Source organism: Eschrichtius robustus, chromosome 1 (assembly GCF_028021215.1).
Source record: "Eschrichtius robustus isolate mEscRob2 chromosome 1, mEscRob2.pri, whole genome shotgun sequence".
NCBI lineage: Eukaryota > Metazoa > Chordata > Mammalia > Artiodactyla > Eschrichtiidae > Eschrichtius > Eschrichtius robustus.
The window spans coordinates 8,796,812-8,817,194 of NC_090824.1; positions in this window are offsets into that span (position 1 = coordinate 8,796,812).

The following is a 20,383-nucleotide window of genomic DNA, read 5'->3' on the forward strand; positions in this document are numbered from 1 at the left end:
ACCCCCTGGTAACCGTAAGTTTGTTTTCTACATCAGTGAGTCTATTTCTGTTTTGTAAATAAGTTCATTTGTACCCTTTTTTAAGATTCCACATATAAGTGATATCATATGGCATTTGTCTTTGTCCATCTGGCCTACTTCACTCAGTATGACAATCTCTAGGTCCACCCATGTTGCTGCAAACAACATTATTTTGTTCTTTTTCATGGCTGAGTAATATTCCATTGTATATATGTACCACAGCTTCTTTATCCATTCCTAAGGCTCACACTTCTCAACCTTCATCATGCTGTCATGCAGTCTTGGGGATCTGTCCTTACCCTCCTGCCCCCCAGATCTCGTCAGTCCTGTGTATCACTCCCTCAGATCCCCTAATCCTGGCTGGGAAGTAATAGACAAATGTGTTAGTCCATTTACGGATTCATGGGCACTTTATAGGAGTGTCTCCTGGGGTGACGTTGTTTCTACCTAAAGCCCGGGCTTCTATAGCACATGGCAAGTGACTTGGGCTGAGACCTGTTGATGAATAAGCTTTTCCTGGTTCCACATCACACGCATCAGGGGTTTTCTCTTCTGGATCCTGAGATAAAAGTCCTTTTGGATTGGTGGGAGTATTAGTGGTGTGAGTACAGAGCTGTTGCAGCAAAGAGCCCCTCATCCCCCAAGAGCGGCTACAGGCATAGACATCTATCTCTTGTGCTCACGTAAGAGTTCTGAAGTGAGCTATCTGCGGAGGCTGTACTCCATGTGGTCATTCAGGGACCCAGGTTCCTGCCATTTCTTACTCCATTATCCCCTAGGTCATAAAGTCATTTGCACGGTTCGAGCTGGGTCACTGCCACGTCTGGGTTCCCTCTTACAGGAAAGGAAATAGAATGTGGTAGAAGCACTCCCTGTGGCTTAAATCCTAGACCCCCAAATAGCATATATCACGCCCATGACAGCCTGGGGAATACAGCCTAACCAGGCAGCTTGTGTCCAGCTACACATGTTCATTACTAAGAAATGAGGGGAATAGGTCCGGGTGGACAGCTAGCCATCTCCGCCACATGGGACAACAGAAGAAGCTATTGCTCTGATTCTGTCCCCATCTCTGCCCTCTTTATTGAGATGGGGGGCTCAGGATTCCAGCTGTAGGCTAGTCCCATAAGTGGCCTCTTTGTATGAAGGACCCAGGAGCTTCTTGGGAAAATACGCATTCCAAGGGAAAAATCTGTTCTTGCTGGGTTCAAGGCAGAAATGACCAAGATAGGGAGAGAAGCGATTCTGAGCACAGCCTGCTGGCACTCAGATACTGTTCTGGATCAACCCTGTGGACACATGCCTAAATCAGAGAGGAGGTGCAAGGAAGGTGAGTCAGAGCCAGAAGAAACCTCCTCAAACACAGGAGAAGGAGGCAACCTTTAGGGCAAATCCTCCCAGGGACAGCCTGGCTTTGCCTGCCCACCACTCAGGCCCACGTCTTCTGAAAACAGCCCCTTCACTTGGAGGCCCCCTTGGTCCCCACTGCATCAGCTTCATGGAGACTTTAAATCAAGTGGTGGGCGTGTGTTGGGCCAATCAGAGGCTCTTTTCCAGTAACTTGACCTCTGAGGGGATGGAGGTGAGGCTGGACCAGGGTCAGGGCTCTGTGGTCCAGAAGGGCACATGGGGACTCCTAGCCTGTTGGTGACGTTCTGTTCCTTAACCTGGTGGTGGGTACATGGGAGGCCAGTTTATTACTATGTCTTTGTTCTTTTTTTTAATTTAAGTATAGTTGATTTACAATGTTGTATTAGTTTCAGGTGTACTGCAAAGTGATTCATATACATATATATATATGTATATATATATATTCTTTTTCAGATTTTTTGCCATTATAGGCTATTACAAGATGTTTTTTTTATTGGAGTATAATTGCTTTACCATGTTGTGTTAGTTTCTGCCGCATGGCCAAGTGAATCAGCCATATGTATACACACACCCCCTCCCTCTTGGACCTCCCTCCCCACCCCATCCCACCCAGCTGGGCCATCACAGAGCACCGAGCTGAGTTGCCTGTGCTATACAGCAGGTTCCCACTAGCTATCTATTTTACGCATGGTAGTGTATTTATGTCAAACCTAATCTCCCAGTTCATCCCACCCTCCCCTTCCCCACCCCGTGCCCACACGTCCGTTCTCTACTTCTGCCTTTCTATTCCTGCCCTGCAAATAGGTTCACCTGTACCATTTTTCTAGATTCCACATATATGTATTAATATATGATATTTGTTTTTTTCTTTCTGACTTACTTCACTCTGTATGACAGACACTAGGTCCATCCACATCTCTACAAATGACCCAGTTTCGTTCCTTCTTATGGCTGAGCAATATTCCATTGTATATATGTACCACATCTTCTTTATCCATTCATCTGTTGATGAACATTTAGGTTGCTTCCATGTCCTGGTTATTGTAAATAGTGCTGCAATGAACGTTGGGGTACATGTGTCTTTTTGAATTATGGTTTTCTCAGGGTATATGCCCGGTAGTGGGATTGCTGGGTCATATGGTAGTTCTATTTTTAGTTTTTTAAGGAACCTCCTTACTGTTCTCCACAGTGGCTGTATCAATTTACTTTCCCACCAGCAGTACAGGAGGGTTCCCTTTTCTCCACACCCTGTCCAGCATTTATTGTTTGTAGATTTTCTGATGATGGCCATTCTGACCGGTGTGAGGTGAAACCTCATTGTCGTCTTGATTTGCATTTCTCTAATAATTAGTGCTGTTAAGCATCTTTCCTGTACCTCTTGGCCATCTGTATGTCTTCTTTGCTGAAATGTCTATTTGGGTCTTCCGTCCATTTTTTGATTGGGTTGTTTGTTTCTTTGATACTGAGCTTCATGAGCTGTTTGTATATTTTGGAGATTAATCCTTTGTGTGTTGCTTCATTTGCAAATATTTTCTCCCATTCTGTGGGTTGTCTTTTCATCTTGTTTATGGTTTCTTTTACTGTGCAAAAGCTTTTAAGTTTAATTGGGTCCCATTCGCTTATTTTTGTTTTTATTTTCATTACTCTAGGAGGTGGGTCATAAAAGATCTTGCTGTGATTTATGTTATAGGGTGTTTTTTCTATGTTTTCCTCTAAGAGTTTTATAGTGTCTGGTCTTACATTTAGGTCTTTAATCCATTTTGAGTTTATTTTTGTGTGTGGTGTTAGGTAGCATTCTAATTTCATTCTTTTACATGTGGTTGTTCAGTTTTCCCAGCACCGTTTATTGAAAAGACCGTCTTGTCTCCATTGTACATTCTTGCCTCCTTTGTCATAGTTTAGGTGACCATAGGGTTTATCTCTGGGCTTTCTATCCTGTACCATTGATCTATATTTCTGTTTTTGTGCCAGTACCATACTGTCTTGGTTACTGTAGCTTTGTAGTACAAGATAGTGAGTACAGGTCCCTGTGCTATACAGTAGGTCCTTGTTGTTTATCTATATATAGTAATGGGTATCTGTTAATCGCAAACTCCTAATTTATCCCTCCCACCCATTACTATATTCTTGACTCCATACTGACATATTATGAACGTAATTTTTCCCCAGTTTTATTGAGAAATAATTGACATACATTACAGTATAATTTTAAGGCATAGAACATGCTGGTTTGATTTACATGTATTGTGAATGAATATAATCTTTTATATGTAGGCTATAATTCAGTAACAAAAATAAGGAAGTGGTGGCGGGTTGATCTGTCCTGCTTGCAGAACTCAGAAGAAACCCCGTGCTAGTGCCTGCTCCTGGATGTGTCTCCGTGTCCTTCTCAAGACCTGGCTGCCCAACTTCTGTGATTCTGGGAGATTTTTCCAGTTTCTCTGCCTCACCCTCATCATCCTCCTTGTCTCCTCCCTACATGTACCAGGACTGGTTTCTGCTGCTAATAACTGAAAACCCTTCCTGAAATAAAGGAAACATGATATGAATGTATACGAGTATGTGTGAGTGTGTGTGAGTATGTGTGTGGGAGTGTGTAAGACCCACTGAGGAGAGCTGACTCAGCTTCTGCAATGACAGGTATTGGACAGAAGAAGGAAGTCCTGTTTTCTGTTTGTGGTCCTGATTTTAACTTGTGGCTGGCATGGTGGGCGTGGTACTACCTGTGGCCTAAGGGTTATTGGGGTGGAAAGTGAGGGACAGATTTTGCTCCCACGCACAGGAGACAGAAGTCTTGGCAGCAAGAAGCAGCAGTCGGGCCGAGATGCAAAAGAAAATCGACAACTGGGGGGCACACAGAGTTAGGGCTGAGGGGCCCCCACGGTCCTCTGATTCAGCTTCTCATTTTGCAGAGGAGGGACCTGGCCAGAGAGCTTCCGTAACTTGCCCTGGCTTGCACAGAGGATCTTGAATCTGAATTTGCCATGAGGCTGTCCCACTAGAAAGAAAAGATGGAAGCTGAGATAGGAATGCTCAGCTGGATGGCATGGGTGGGAGGGGAAAAGCAGGGAGAGGCTGGGGCAGAGAGAATCGGCTACACGAGTGAAAGGTATCTTCGCTTGTTGCCGCATGCTTTAATTAATCAGTGTATGATCACAGATGGGGCAATAATGGAGAAATTTTTGAGTGTGCCTTTGTCACCCAGGCAAACAATATGGGACCAGGGATGAGAAAGCATGATTACTGTTGTAGCCAACCGGAAATACAATTTGGATTATAATAGATATTCATATATTCAGCCTTTGATTTCTTATTTATTTATTTTTAAATATTTATTTATTTATTTGGTGGCACTGGGTCTTAGTTGCGGCAGGCGGGCTCCTTAGTTGTGGCATGTGAACTCTTAGTTGTGGCATGCATGTGGGATCTAGTTTCCTGACCAGGGATGGAACCCAGGCCCCCTGCACGGAGAGCATGGATTCTTAACCACTGTGCCAGCAGGGAAGTCCCTATTCAGCCTTTTAAATTGTATGTCAACCTCTGATGTGCCCAATCACTGGCACTGGGGACCCTGTGAGAGCAAAGCAGGCTCTGACGCTTCCTTGCTGGTGGACCTAGACTTTCGGGGAAGACAGATATTAAATATGCAATTTCACAAATGATTGATTAGGCACTTCGGTGCTACTTGACAGGAAATTGCTCCCGTGGAAGCGACACTTAAGCTCCTGCCAGAAGAAGGAAGGTTTAGCTGGGAAGCCGGGCGGGATAGGTTCCCAGGTGGTGGGAGCAGCATGTGCAAAGGCCCTGGGGCTTGGAGAGTGTGGCTTGTTGGCAGAGCTGAAGAAGGCATTTTGTGAGGAATTGAGAGAAGACGAGCTTGGCCGGAGTTTGGTGAGTGTGGCAGGGGCCGTGAGAGAGCTGAGTCTGGGGGGAGAAAAATGGAGAGGGGGAGAAAGACCTCGAAAGCCATGGAAAGGAGTTTGGACTTTGTCCTGGGGTCAAGGGGAGCCACTAGGGGGTTCAGCGTGTGTGAGTGTGTATGTGTGTGTGTGTGTGTGTGTGTGTGTGTGTGTGCGTGTGTTACGGTTTGATGCTGAAAGCTCAGCCAGCCTCTGGGCACCGGTGCCGAATGGAATCTTGGAGACAGAGTTCTGGGTGAAGTAGAAAAGAATAGCTTTATTGCTTTGCCAGGCAAAGGGGGATACAGCAGGCTCGTGTCCCTCAAAAACTATGTGTCCCAACCCGGGAGGAATTGGTGAGGAGTTTTATAGCAACAGTTCAAGGGTGGGGTTGCTGACCAGCTTAGGGTGTGTGCAGGGCCTGCACTCCTTTAACCTCATCTCAGGTGGTCTCCTAGTCTTGATGAGCTTCTCTGGTTGCTTTAATCTGGCCTCAGGTGGTTTCTTGGCTGCCCCTCCCTGGTCTCTGCATCCCTTCCCTTCCCCGAGTAGCAACTGTTTGAATTTGCCCTTTGGAACTCAGGGGAGGTCATGGAAGCTGAAGTCTGTCCCCTACAAACAAGAAATGGGGGACAGGAAGCCTTCCTTGCCCAGGAGCCCCAGAGGGTCCTGCTCGGTTTCAGGTTCTCCAGAGAAATGGAAACAATGGGATGCATATATACAGAGAAAAAGATTTATTTTAAGGAATTGATTCATGTGATTACAGAGGCCGGCAAGTCCAAAATCAACAGGGTCGGCCAGCAGGTTGGAGGCCCAGGACAGAGCTGTAGGTTTCGGATCGCCAGCCTCCATAATTGGGTAGGCCAATTCCTTAAAATAGATCTCTCTCTCTATATATATTCTATTGGTTTTGCTTCTCTGGAGAACCCTGACTAATCCAGATTTCTCCCCTTCCCCTCGGGACTGTCTCCTCCTCTTCTAAGGTCACTCGTGATGGCAGAGATGCCTGCAGCTCCCAGCTCCCCACCATACCCGTCACACCATTTTATCCCTAAGGTCCTGGGAGGTGGGCTTCAGGGAGACCAGGATCAAACTGTGGGCAGCAAAGTGATCAAAGGCACCAGCTGCCGGGTCTGAACGCAAGTTCCGGACCTCATGGGGGCACATTGCTAAACTGCTGGTGCCTCAGTTTCCTCTTCTGTAGGGAAGGGCTGATTCTGTTAGTATCTCTCTCATGGGTGGGGTGGAGGGTGGAATGGGTCTGCTCTCTGTTTTACTGAGGGAAATCTGGAAATCAGACAAGTGAGGACATTGCATGGCTTCTCTGCATGTTAGTGAAGCCTTCCTAACCCCCAGGGCCTCGGGTTGCTCATCTACCAGGCGGGTAGGACCAGGCCAGCTCGCCTGAAGGCTCGCCCTGCGCTGTTTGTCTTCCTGAGTGAAGGCAGAGACAGCTGGCTCTCCCTGGAGAAAATGCTGGGAGGACGGTCTCCCTGGGTCCTGGCAGAGCCGAGGAAGTTTTGGCTGTAAGTAATCTCAAGAGGCCATGCTGGGCTTTTCTTCTGCAATCTCTAACCTCCCACAGATTGCCAAGAGGCTCTTTCCAGCAAAATGGAAAAATACTTCCGACTTTACTTACAGACCCATGTGCCAAACCCAGCAGGCGCCAGCAACTGTGGGGCCTTCAGAGCCAAGGGCTGTAAACCTCTCTGCTCAGGGAAGGCTACCGAGATATCTGGGCCCTTCTTTAACTGGCTAAATAGACAAACGGACCTTGAACCTCAGACCAGGCCCACCCTTCTCGGGTCAATTGATGGGAAAAACCCTCTGCTCTGAAACGTTAGGCAACGGAGTGAATCATGGGGGTGTGACCCAATGGGTTTATCCTGGATGTCACGGGACTAATGTTTGTGCACACATCCATTCACTACTCATTCATTTACAAATATTTTTTAATCACTTAGTATGCTCTAAGTGCTGGGGATGTTGCAGTGAAACAAACAGGCCAAGTCCCTGACCTCATGAAGTTTATATTCTAGAGGGAGGAGATTAAAATGAAATAAGCAAACAGATGGATAGACAAGATAATTCTAGATAGTAACTGATCATAAGAGTGTAATGAAAGAGTGAGAAATAGGGTGTGACTACAGGGAACTAGTAGTGATCAGGAGAAGTCTCTCCAAGAAGATGACATTGAAGCTGAGCATTGGATGGTGAGAAGGGAGCAAAGATGAGGTCAGGGAGGGGAGCTTTGCAGGCAAGGGGGAGAGCAAGTGAACAGACCAGAGACAGGAGACAACCTGGCTCATAACGAAAACCACACAGAAGGTCAGCACAGTGAGAGTACAGTGTACGAGGGTGGGTGCCAAAGGAGGTGATGCGTAGCCAGCAGACTGTGAAGGAAGAGGAGGCTTGCATTAGCCAGGGTAAGTTAACACTAGCTGCAATAACAAATGACTCCCAGAGCTCAGAGGCTTGACGATGCAATAAAGGGCTGATTCTAGCTCACTTCCTAGCTCTATGTGGGTGTAGGGGATTCTCTCTCCTTCAGTCTTTGAGGAACCCAAGCTCCTGATGTCACGTGACTCTGTCTTCCCCCAGTGCCTAGTGCCTGGGAGCCTTCCATGGGATACATGCATCCAGCCGGTACCCAAGGGAAGAGAGAGGTGATGGGGAGTTGTGTGGTAGTATTTAGGAAGAGGCTTGGAAGGGGTATCGTTGACTCCTGCTCACATTTCATTGGTCAGAACTCAGATCCCTGATCTCTCCTAGATGCAAGGAAGTGGGGCTGGGAAATGTCCAGCCGTGCACCAGATGTATTGGTGAAAACCAGCCAGGTTTTTCCTCAATACCAGAAAGGGTGGTGGGAGGGACTGGATCTTATAGGGCTCTGTAGATCACAGTCAGGAGTTGGTTTTATTCCAGGTGGGCTGGGAGGCTGGTGGAAGGTTATAAAGGAAAATGCATCACCTGGTTTACAGTTTGTGTTTTGCCTCTGACACTAAGCTACTGTGTCATGTGTGCAAACATGAGCTATGGATCCTCCTGGCCTTCAGTTTTATCATCTATAACATGGGGGAATTGGAATTCAGATTATTTTTAATACCCTTCTCCTCCACATCTCTTGTGGCATACATCACTTCCTCCCACATACCCACTCTATGGATTTTTGGGGACTTCAGGAAACTAAGACCATGTCTACCAATACTGAGGGGTGGAGCTCCTTCCAGGACAGTCCTGGGGTCCAGAATAGAAAGTGAACAGGATGGAAAGGCCACAGAAAACCTTTCCAGTCCTCTGGTGGCCAGCCCTGGTAGCTGAGCATGGCCCAATTCCTGGTCCTTCCCACCTTCCAAGTATTATACTGATACAGAATGTCCCTCACCGCGTTTCCTACCTCCCGGGTTATTGACAAACACACACAAGTTGAGTGAATAGTCTTCTTCCCAGAAGCCCCTTCCAATTCCTCTCCTGGACCCAATTCCCCCACATCCCACCAGATTCCACTCAACACCTCCTTCTACTGCTAACTCCCGTCCACCGTGATTTCTCACTTCTCTGAAATCCAACACACTTAGGGTGTATGTTATCCAATTTAATCAGTGGCTTGTTCATTTATTTATTATCCTTTCATTTTTAAAGGCTCATGTCTGTGGAGTGCTTTTTTTTTTTAACAATTTTTTTAAAATTTATTTATTTATTTTTGGCTGTGTTGGGTCTTCGGTTCAGTGTGAGGGCCTTCTCCAGTTGCGGCGAGAGGGGGCCACTCTTCATCGCGGTGCATGGGCTTCTCACTATCGCGGCCTCTCTTGTTGCGGAGCACAGGCTCCAGACGCGCAGGCTCAGTAGCTGTGGCTCACGGGCTTAGTTGCTCCGCAGCATGTGGGATCTTCCCAGACCAGGGCTCGAACCCGTGTCCCCTGCATTGGCAGGCAGACTCTCAACCACTGCGCCACCAGGGGAGCCCCTGTAGAGTGCTTTTTATGAGCTGTTGATTTCAATATTTGTTTTATAATTTTTTTTCTAAATTCATTTATTTGGTTTTTCTTTTCTTCTTTTGGCTGAGTTGGGTCTTCGTTGCTGCACATGGGCTTTCTCTGGTTGCAGTGAGCAGGGGCTACTCTTCATTGCGTTATGTGGGCTGCTCATTGTCGTGGCTTCTCTTGCTGTGGAGCATGGGCTCTATGCACGTGGGCTCAGTAGTTGTGGCTCATGGGCTCAGTAGTTGTGGCTCGTGGGCTCTAGAGCACAGGCTCAGTAGTTGTGGTGCACGGACTTAGTTGCTCTGCAACATATGAGATCTTCCTGGACCAGGGCTCAAACCCGTGTCCCCTGCATTGGCAGGCGGATTCTTAACCACTGTGCCACCAGGGAAGCCCTCAATATTTTATTTAAAAGCATAGCCTGCCTTATGAGGTAGGTAGCTATCACATTAGGCTAGGCTGCAGAAACAAATCAATCCTGATGCCTCAGTGGCTTAAGCAAAGGAGGTTTATTTCTTGTTCACATCACAGGCCAGTTGGGTCCTTTTCCAAGCTCTGACTTGGGGACCCAGACCTGTTTCGTCTTGTGGGTCCGCCGTCTGGTTGTTTCATGATCTCCTTGGTTCATCCAGTCAGTATGGGGGCCTGGGGCCTGGAGAGTAAGAAGAAAGAGAAAAGGCTTATTTGTGGGAGACCTTATGAGCTAGGCATGCAAGTGGCATACATCACTTCCTCCCACATCCCGTTGGCCAGAATATGGTCACGTGGTCTCATCCAGCTGCAAAGGAGGCTGGGAAACAGAGTTTAACAATATGTCTGCAAAGAGGTGAAAATTGATATCGGTGAACACTAGCAGTATCTGCCCCAGTAAGATTATTTTAGACATGAGAAAACAAGGACTCAAGTGAGGTGAAATGAATCACCCACAGTCACTGGGCTAGGAAGTGGGGTGCCGGGGAACCTGAGCTTAGATGTCAAAACACAGCAAAGTGTTCATAGTAACATGTTAACTGAAAATGGCAAGAAATAAAAAGTATGCAATTTGATCCCACTTATATTACATATTTACACACACACACACACACACACGTCCACATATAGAAAACAGACTGGAAAAAAATACACCAAAGTATCATTGGGTTATATCTGGGTTATATTTAGTTGCTTGGACTATATATGTTTAAACTTTTCTTTATATATTTTACAATAAGAAAATAATTGCCATTACTTTTTAAAAGTAGTTGATTAATTTTTCTTAAATGTTCTATTTCCATAAAAGCATATCATAAGAACAAAAAAGTTGCACATGACAATAGTATTCTTACTAGCAGTAGTAATTTCTTACATCTGTGATTCCAACTCCTGATAGTTTTCAAAGTACTCTTGCATATTTCATTTGTTGTTTCGTTTATTCGCTCAGTGAGCTCCCACCCACTTTCCACCAGGTCCTGGTGAGGCTCTGGATGGCACAGAAGGGACATAGACCCAGGAGTCATCAGTTGAGCCAGCATTCATGCAACTGATAAATACAGGAATAAAGTCATGAGTGGATTTAGTGATTGCCTGACAGGTGGGCCCCAGATCATACGGAAGCCTGCATGCTGCACCTTGGGGTTTGGTCAGTTTCCTGTTGGCAATGGGGGACCCAGAAGCAGGGATCTTGGGCCATCAACCTAGATTGCAGAGCTCACTGCTGTGAATACTGGTTGGGGCCGGGTGAACATGCAGCTGAAGCCCAGGGCATCCCAGAAGTCTGGGGATAAAGGTCTGATCTGAGACCAGACCCATGCCCAAGCCAGGGCTCTTTCTAGAGCATTTCTTAGCCATCAGATGGCTTGGTGGCTGAATGTTCCCTCTGTGCCTTCCTCAGACACTTAGAAGGACTCTGCCTGCACAGCTGAACCTAGAGCCCTGTGAGTCCTTATATGCGACTTTGAAGCTGGCCACAAACTCTGCAGGCAAACATATTGTTGGGATTTATTGTTTGTGTATCTAGAATCTGGGGAGCATAAACAAGGCCATGTCTGCCACCCACTCTTAGGAGTGGGTCAGGATGTCCTGTACCAAACCTGTCCGCCTGGGCTTTCTGTGATTGGGCGTGGTGCACGCACACACACACACACACACACACCCCAAACACATACATACACACGCTCACTCACTCACTCACTTCTTCTCTGTATGATCAGATCCCTGCCCCAAATGCAGAGCTACCTTTTTTACCCTCTTCTCTGCATTTTTTTTTTTATTCATTTTTGGCTGTGTTGGGTCTTCGTTTCTGTGCGAGGGCTTTCTCTAGTTGTGGCAAGGGGGGCCACTCTTCATTGCGGTGCGCGGGCCTCTCACTATCGCGGCCTCTCTTGTTGCGGAGCACAGGCTCCAGACACGCAGGCTCAGCAGTTGTGGCTCACGGGACCAGTTGCTCCGCGGCATATGGGATCCTCCCGGACCAGGGCTCGAACCCGTGTCCCCTGCATTGGCAGGCAGACTCTCAACCACTGCGCCACCAGGGAGGCCCTTCTCTGCATTCTTGATGGCAGAGAGCCTTACATTTTTGCTGAAACCAATTTAGATGCGAGAAAAAGAAAAAGAACGTGGAAAAGATAACTGTATTTCCAAACTTTTTTTTTTTTGTAAGCAGTGGAGAATGTTTTTGAACAAAATCTTACATGGACAAAGTTGCTCAGGTTAAAGCCAGGTGGGGCCCAGGTCCTGGTCACTGGGCAGCAGCCCCCTCAGCCCCCAGTGTTGTCTGAGAAATCCTGGAAAAGCAGAGGCGAGAATGGCCAAGCGCTGACGAGGGTCAGGAGTGCCAGGCTCCAGTGCCCTGCAAGGCTGCTCCCTGAGACTCTTGGGGAGACCCCAGAAGGGATGCTCTGGGCCTGAAGATCTGCTCGGGTCCTGACTCTGCCCTGACCCTCTCCGGGCCTCAGCTTCCCATCTGAAAAAACTGGATTCTCACGTATGTAAAGACAACTGGGACCGAAGGATCCCTGCTCCCCGCCTTCCCCATTGTGAAGGTCGGTGGTGTCTGAGTTGATTTCTAGCACCATGATTCCATGGGGGAAGCCCATTGTGGATAAAATACAGAACTTGGAAAAAGTAAACCATATTTGGGAAAATTGAGGGACCTCCCAGAAGAACTGTTGAGGCTGCCCTTACTCATTGCCTTGTAATCCTTCCTTCAAAGCAAATGTAAGCCATTGTGTACTTTTTATCTTCAAAGCCATTTTGGAAACTTGGGACAGATCCTGGTAAGAAGGGAATTTTGAATTTGCAGGCAACCGTGTTAACTCTTTCAAATCCACGGTTGTCATTTTCAAAGATTCGGTGGCAATGTAGCCGAAGGGACCTTCCATTTTACAGATGGGAAAACTGAAGCCACAAAGGTAGGAGGATCAGGTTAGAGGACAAGCCAGTGGGGGGACCCAGTATTCCTGACTTTGTATCACTGCAGGTGGCTTAAGAGCAAGGTCTTCAAAGTAAAAACGACCCTGCACGGAATCCCAGCTCAGCCAACTAAAAGTCCTACGATGGTGGGCAAGTTACTTAAAATCACCGAACCTTAGTTTTTCTCCTTTGGAAAATGGGGTAGTTCCTAGTTCACAAGGATAATGTTGGGATTAAATAAGATGGGTGTCAAATGCTTAGCCTAGTGCCAGGCACAAGGAAAGTGCTGGAAAAATGTTACTCCACTATTATTGCCCTTGTTTTCTGGGGAAGGAAACTGAAGCTCAGAAAGCTTCAGCCTCTGGCTGTGTGTGACTCCAGAGCCTGTGCCCCTAACCACCACACCACTCGGCTTGGGCAGAGGCAGAAAAGCCGTGAGCCTCAAATTCCTTTCAGTGAGAGCATTTTATGTCTTAGAAAGAAACTCCAGGGCTAAGCCTGCTTGGGATAGAAGCGGAGCCTTCAGGGATCTGTGTGAGGGCAGAAGCATCCTGCTTGCGACCGGGCAGAGAATGCTGGTGAGTCTGATGTGTGTAGGTGTTGAGAAGAAGGAGGTGAGATCGAGAGAGGAAGGGAAGAGCCCGAACCTGGGCAGAGGGAGATGAACCCCTTGGCCACACATGCCTTCAATTGCTAAACTCACAAAATGTGGCCCCAGAGGCATTCTTGGGCTTCACAAGCAGAACCCTGAGGTCAGTAGCAAGCCAGCATCCAGGATGCAGAAGTGCAGAGCTGGAGACAAAAGCTCGAGGAAGCAGGTCTTGGAGAAGTCACGAAAATCACTTTGTGGGAGGCAGGTTGGTGTGTGGAGGGGAAGGACCCTCCGGAGACTCAGAGGCCCTAAATTAGGAGTTTGGATGAACTGTCTCCCAATCCCTGAGAGGCAAGGAGGCCCAGATGACCCTTAGGCTCTGTGTGTATAAGTCAGTTTAATTAGTTTTCCATGAACCTGGAGAAAGCCTGAGAATTTTGCTCTTTCCATCCAGACTCGTGCAAGCTCCCTTGGCTGCGTCCGGCATCCTAGGGTCCTATCAGTTTGAGCTCTGAGTCCCAGGACCAATCCTGCCAAGCTTTAAACACCCCATCCGCTCGGCCTCTGGCAGAACCTGAGCCTCCTGGACCACCCAGGACCACCCACTTCCGACAGATGCTTTGAACATTCCTAATCTGACCCCATCTCCCACCCTCCTCTCCCATCCACCCCTTCCTCTGAGCCCTCCAGAACTCAGCGTCAGTCCTGAGTTCTGCTAATTTCACCTCGTACTAATTCAAACCCAGGCTAGCCGGGACACTGCTTCCCTTGCAGTCTTCTCCAGAGGCTGATATTTTTTCCACAATCGCAGGACCTGGGAATAGTGGTCAACGCTGCTGCTCTTCATTCCGCTGCCAAGCTGTCTCCTCCTTCTTCAAAGCCCCCAGCTCCTTTGAAGTGCATCGTCCGTTTTCATGACCCTTGCCCCTTCTCGTGGCTCTCTTTTCTTGACTTTCCCATCACCCCCCTTAGTCACCAGTAATGTTAGTACTGACTCACTACTCTTCCTCCATCACCATGCCCTTCACCGTTCTAGGCATGTGCACATCCTTCTGTCCTGGAAGATAGATTCTTGTTCAAATGATTTTTTGAAGAGTCTGGCCAAGAAAAGGGGAGTGAGGTTAGGGCAGGTGGAAAAGCTAAGCGATAAAGTAGACTCTGCTGGAGACCAGCTTTTTGCCCAACCCCACGGGGGGCTCTGGAGGATTAACAGTACCACAGAGCTCATTGCATCTCCAGGGAGCCACCGCTGTACCTGCCGCCTTGTCTGACGTTGGCTGAGATCTGCAGAGAGCAGGGAGCATGGCCTCCTGGAATCTGAGTAGCAGTCACAGCACCATCCAACCCCAAACAACCGCCCGATCTCAAAGGACAGCCAGTGATCTCTTCGGCCACCCATCTCAGCCATCCATTGGCAATCATTTTTAAAAAATTTTTTGGGGTATAGTTGATTTACAATGTTGTGTTATTTTCTGTTGTACAGCAAAGTGAATCAGTTATACATATACATACATCCACTCTTTTTAAGATTCTTTTCACATGTAGAGTATTATATTTCCCATTACAGAGTATTGAGAAGAGTTCCCTGTGCTGTACAGTAGGTCCTTATTAGTTATCTACTTTGTATATAGTAGTATGTATATGTCAACCCCAATCTCCCAATTTATCCCTCCCCACACCCCGCTTTCCCCTCTGGTAACCGTAAGTTTTTCTATGTCACAATCTTTTTTTTTTTTAATTAATTTATTTTTGGCTGCATTGGGTCTTCGTTGTTGCGCGCGGGCTTTCTCTAGTTGCGGCGAGTGGGGGGCTACTCTCCTTTGCGGCGCATGTGCTTCTCATTGTGGTGGCTTCTCTTGTTGCGGAGCACAGGCTCTAGGCACGTGAGCTTCAGTAGTTGTGGCACGTGGGCTCTAGAGTGCAAGCTCAGTAGTTGTGGCGCACGGGCTTAGTTGCTCCGAGGCATGTGGGATCTTCCTGGACCAGGGATCGAACCTGTGTCCCCTGCATTGGCAGGAAGATTCTTAACCACTGTGCCACCAGGGAAGTCCCTCTAAGTCTCAATCTTGATTTGAAGCTTCCCACTTTCTGACCACCAACTCCTTTTCTTCCAATTCACTTCCTTCCAAAACTTCTCTTTTCCGACTATCTGCTCAACCCTCCACCTGCACCTATAAGTTGATTATAGCCAGGAAAGATGAGGCAATGGAGCTGGCTGTTTATATGTCAGATTTAAAAGCACAGATCTCTAGAGGCAGTGAACACGTTCAGTAAATCCATCTCTACTTTCCTAGAGATTCCACCTCCATTTTCCTAGTTTACCACTTCTTCCCTCTCTACATCTTCCACCTTGCTTTCTTCCCTTCCTCTTGGCTGATGACCTTGTCTCCTATTTTATAGAGACAGTCAATCTATTTAGATGGAGACATCCCATCACCAAGTCACAGCCTGTCAGCATCGCTCTCCACGTGCTCCGTAATGGAAGATATGTCTGTTTCCATCACTTGGCTCAGGATTTCTTCCCCTCTCACCCTCTCAAAGTCTTCCCTTCTGTAATTGTCCTTTCTCTTTCCCCCATCACCAGTGACACCCTTTCTGATGGGCTACCCAAATATGTCCTAAGGGCAGCCTTTGAAACTCCTCTGACTGCACCTCCTCCTCCACACACCACCCCATTCTTCCGCTTCTTTCCCAGCACCACAAAGATTTGTCTATTTTTACAACTTTATTTTATTGAAGTATAGATGATTTACAGTGTTGTGTTAATTTTTGCTGTACAGCAAAGTGATTCAGTTATACATATATATGTACATATATATATTCTTTTTCATATTCTTTTCCATTATGGTTTATCACAGGATATTGAATATAGTTCCCTGTGCTATACAGTAGGACCTTGTTGTTTATCCATTCTATATATAATAGCTTGCATCTGCTAATCCCAAACTCCCAATCCGTTCCTCCCCCGTCCCCTTGGCAACCACAAGTCTGTTCTTTATGTCTGTTAGTCTGTTTCTGTTTCGTAGATAAGTGCACTTGTGTCATTTTTTTTCTTAATTTTTATTTTATATTGGCGTATAGTTGATTTACAATGTTGTGTTAGTTTCAGGTGTACAGCAAAGTGATTCAGCTATACATATACATATATCTATTCTTTGTCAAATTCTTTTCCCATTTAGGTTATTACAGAATATTGAATAGAGTTCCCTGTGCTATACAGTAGTTCCTGGTTGATTATCTATTTTATATATAGTAGTGTTTATATGTGAATCCCAAACTCCTAATTTATCCCTCCCCACCTTTCCCCTTTGGTAACCATAAGTTTGTTTTCTAAGTCTGTGAGTCTGTTTCCATCTTGTAAATAAGTTCATTTGTATCATTTTTTAGATTCCACATATAAGTGATATCATGTGGTATTTGTCTTTGTCTGACTTCATTTAGTGTGATAATCTATAGGTCCACCAACGTTGCTGCAAATGGCATTCTTCATTCTTTTTTATGGTCGAGTAGAGTAGTATTCCATTGTATGTATGTACCACATCTTCGTCATCCATTCATCTGTCGATGGACACTTAGGTTGCTTCCATGAAGTGTTGTCTTGACTTGTTATCTCCTCTTTCTCATCTTCTCCTCCAGCCTTTCTAAGCCGGCTCTTGTGCTCACGAATCCCCATGAGATGGCTCTAGGTAACCAACGCCTTCCATTGTGCCAAAGCTCAGTTCTCCCTCGACCTCCTGCTGTCATTTGATGTAACCGGCCACGTCGTCCTCCTGAGACTCTCCCCTCCCTAGGCTCGCACCTTACAGGCTGATACCTTTCTGCTGCATCCTCCTCCTCACTAACCACCCCCCCAGTGCCAGAGTGCCCCAGGGCCAGCCCTCAGCCTTCCTCCCCTCTCTGCCCATACTCCATAGCTGAGTGCATGCAGCCCATGGCTTCAAATACCAGCATATGCTGACTCCAAAGTCCCCGTCTCCATCCCAGATGTCTCCAGACTCTTCCTCTCTCCATGCCAATTGACCCTCTCCACCCACATGAATAACGGACCCCTCTAACCTAACAGGACGAGATTGAACAGTTGGCTCTCACCCCTACTTCGCAGTCTGCCTCTTCTTGAATCTTCCCCAAGACAGGAGATTGCATCACTGGTTGCCTTGTGGCTAGGTCAGAAACCCAGAGGTTGCCCTTGATTCCTCTCTTTTCCTCAGACCCTTCTTCCAAACTGCCAGTTAGTTTTTCCTGGGAGCTCCAGCCCCGCCTCAGCCCCTCATTCCTCCACCTGAGCCCAGGTCACCGCCAGCTCTCATGTGGCCCCCAGAGAGCTCCTGATGGGCCTCCCTCCTTCACTCTCCCCAGGAGCTTAGTGATCGCATTAAGGCCAGATATTGACATTGAGGGTTACTGATGTCAGATCACGTCATGCCCTGTCTGATGCCCCTGCAGTGGCCTCCCATTACCCTTCAGATGGAAGCCAGATTCTTTATGGGGACGGCACCCCCTGCTCCCGCTGATGTCATGCCTTTGCCTTCTCCACACCGTCCCTCTAAGCTCCAGCCACCAGCCACGCAGACCTGCTTTCTGCCCCTCGTCCTGTGATGATCTCCAGGCCTGTCAGGATCATTTCACTCATCCTTCAGTTTGGAATGTTTTGCCTGAGATCTTCTTCAAAAGATTTTTTTTTAACTTTTATACAATTTTAAAAGATTACTTTCTACTTACAGTTATAACAAAATATTGGCTATATTCTCCATGTTGTACAATACATCCTTAAGCCTGTCTTACACCCAATAGTTTGTGCCTCCCACTTCCCTGCCCCTATAATGCCACCCCTCCCGCACTGGTAACCACTAGTTTGTTCTCGGTATCTGTGAGTTTGCTTCCTTTTTTGTTATATAGTTTGTTGTATTTTTAGATTCCACATATAAGTGAGGGCATACAGTATTTGTCTTTCTCTGTCTGACTTATTTCACTTAGCATAATGCTCTCCAAGTCCATCCATGTTGTTGCAAATGGCAACATTTCGTTCTTTTTTATGGCTGAGTAATATTCCATTGTATCAATATATATGGACCACATCTTCGTTATCAATCATCTGCTGATGGACACTTAGGCTGCCTCCATATTTTGCCTGAGATCTCGGTGTTGCCTTCTCATCGCTCAGAACTCAGAGGTCGCCTCTTCGGGGAGCTGTCTGGGCACCCTCTCCACCAGCCTCCATCTCGTCTCCATCACAGGCTTCCTCAGTTCCTGACATCATCTCACTTACGTGTCTGCTTACATGTTACCACGTGGCCCCGCAAGAACGTGAGCTCCTTGAGGGCCAGGTTCCACTTGAATCACCCATGGCCTGTGGCCTTGTGTGTAGGAAGGTGTCTGCTCATCCTAGCTGCTCAAGATTCAGACCTGCAGGTGCCCAGAGCGACGCCCAGCCCTCTGGGACGAGAGGAATAAGCCACGTTCAAGGGTTGGTGGCAGGCGTGCCACAGATGTGCCTGCGGGGGTGGGCAGGCATGCTGGGGCAGACCACACCTTGCTTGTGGCGGGGCTGGCCCAGGACACCGAAGGACAGGGACACAGAGGCTGACAAAGCATGGGGTGTGGGGGGCGGTTGCCAGAGGTCTCTCAGCTCTGCCAAGGTGATTTCCTTCAGGGCCACAGAAGAGGAGATGGCCACGCGGAGCAGGAGGAAACGCATCGTGTAAAACCCAGGCTCCTGCACCCACCCGAGGCTGAAGACACCCATTCAGCTTCACACTCAGGACTCCACCCAAAGACATTTCAGAAGAGGGACATTAGCACCTGGGAGGCACTGGCGAGCTAGTCCGTGGCTCTCCATCAGATGCAGCCACTGGGTTCAACGAACTGAACACTTTTGGACCTTATGGACCCCCATCTACAGTGTGTCTGCAGCTCAGCAGGGAACAAAATGGGGCTGGTTGATTGAAGAGCTGGGCAGGAACCCAGCAGACCTGCCTCACAGTCGTGGCCCATCTGTACCTGGGGTTGGATCTCAGGCTCCCCGGGCCAGGCCCTCTGCCCTGGATAGGGATCTCGGAAGGGCAGGGGCAGAAGTGACATGGGGACAGGCATGTAGGAAGGCACGGGAGACACTTCATCTGGGGTTGGATGGAGATTGGACCTTAGCTGAATCACCGAGCAAGACTTTGAACTTCTTTGAGCCTCAGTTTTATCATCTGTAGGATGGGCTCAGTCACTCTAGGATTGGGCAAAGGGCAGATGAAGCTTGGGCTTAAGACACCCACAGAGCTGGGCATCCAATCAAAGTGGATGGATGGTTTGATATTTCAAATATTGATGCACAGTGGTCAGCTCAGGCAGCTGAGACTTTTTGATATTTCCTTGTGTTTATTTTAAAATAAAATAAAAGTTAACCTTCCGGTTAAATCATAGCACTTTACTTAACACATAATAGGTGCCCAATATACGTTGTTGTTTCCCTCTGTCCTGGCTTCTCAGAGGTGAAGAGGGAAGAGGCCACAGAAAGCTTTCACCAAATGGACCCTTTGGGGAGGGGTCCTCTGACACTTTTCTGGAGGACAAAAGCCACATCCTCTGTGTCCTGCATCCCTGGAAATCCCATGTATGGTTGTCCGTGTGGAGTTCCAGCTCTGAAGAAAGTGTTTCCTCTGGGGATGGGGCCTCATTTCCGTTGTGAATTGGGCACTGAGTCAATGAGCAGATGACCGTGCACCCTGCCAGGTGTCAGCATCGAGGGCGGGACATATGATGGGGCGATGGGGAGTCCTGGTGGGATGGGGCAAGTGCCACTTTAGATGAGGTGACATTTGAGGAGGGCCCCAAAGGACGGGAGGGAACAAGATGTCCAGGTCCCTGGGGGAGCAGCTTTGCAGAAGGAAGGGCAGTGTGAGGCCTTAGCATGGGCAGGGCCTAGGATGCCCAGAGCACACAGGGAGGGACTGAGCAGATCGAAGTGAGTAGGGAGAGCCAAGGGCGAGGAGATGGAGGGGTCTTGGAGATCGGTGGAGCCAGGGAAGCTACTCACTTTGTCTTTTATTCTAGGTGGGATGGGAGGGGACCCCTGGAGCATTCTGAGCTGAGGAGAGACAGATCTAACTTAACCTCTCAACAGATGACTCTGGCTGCGG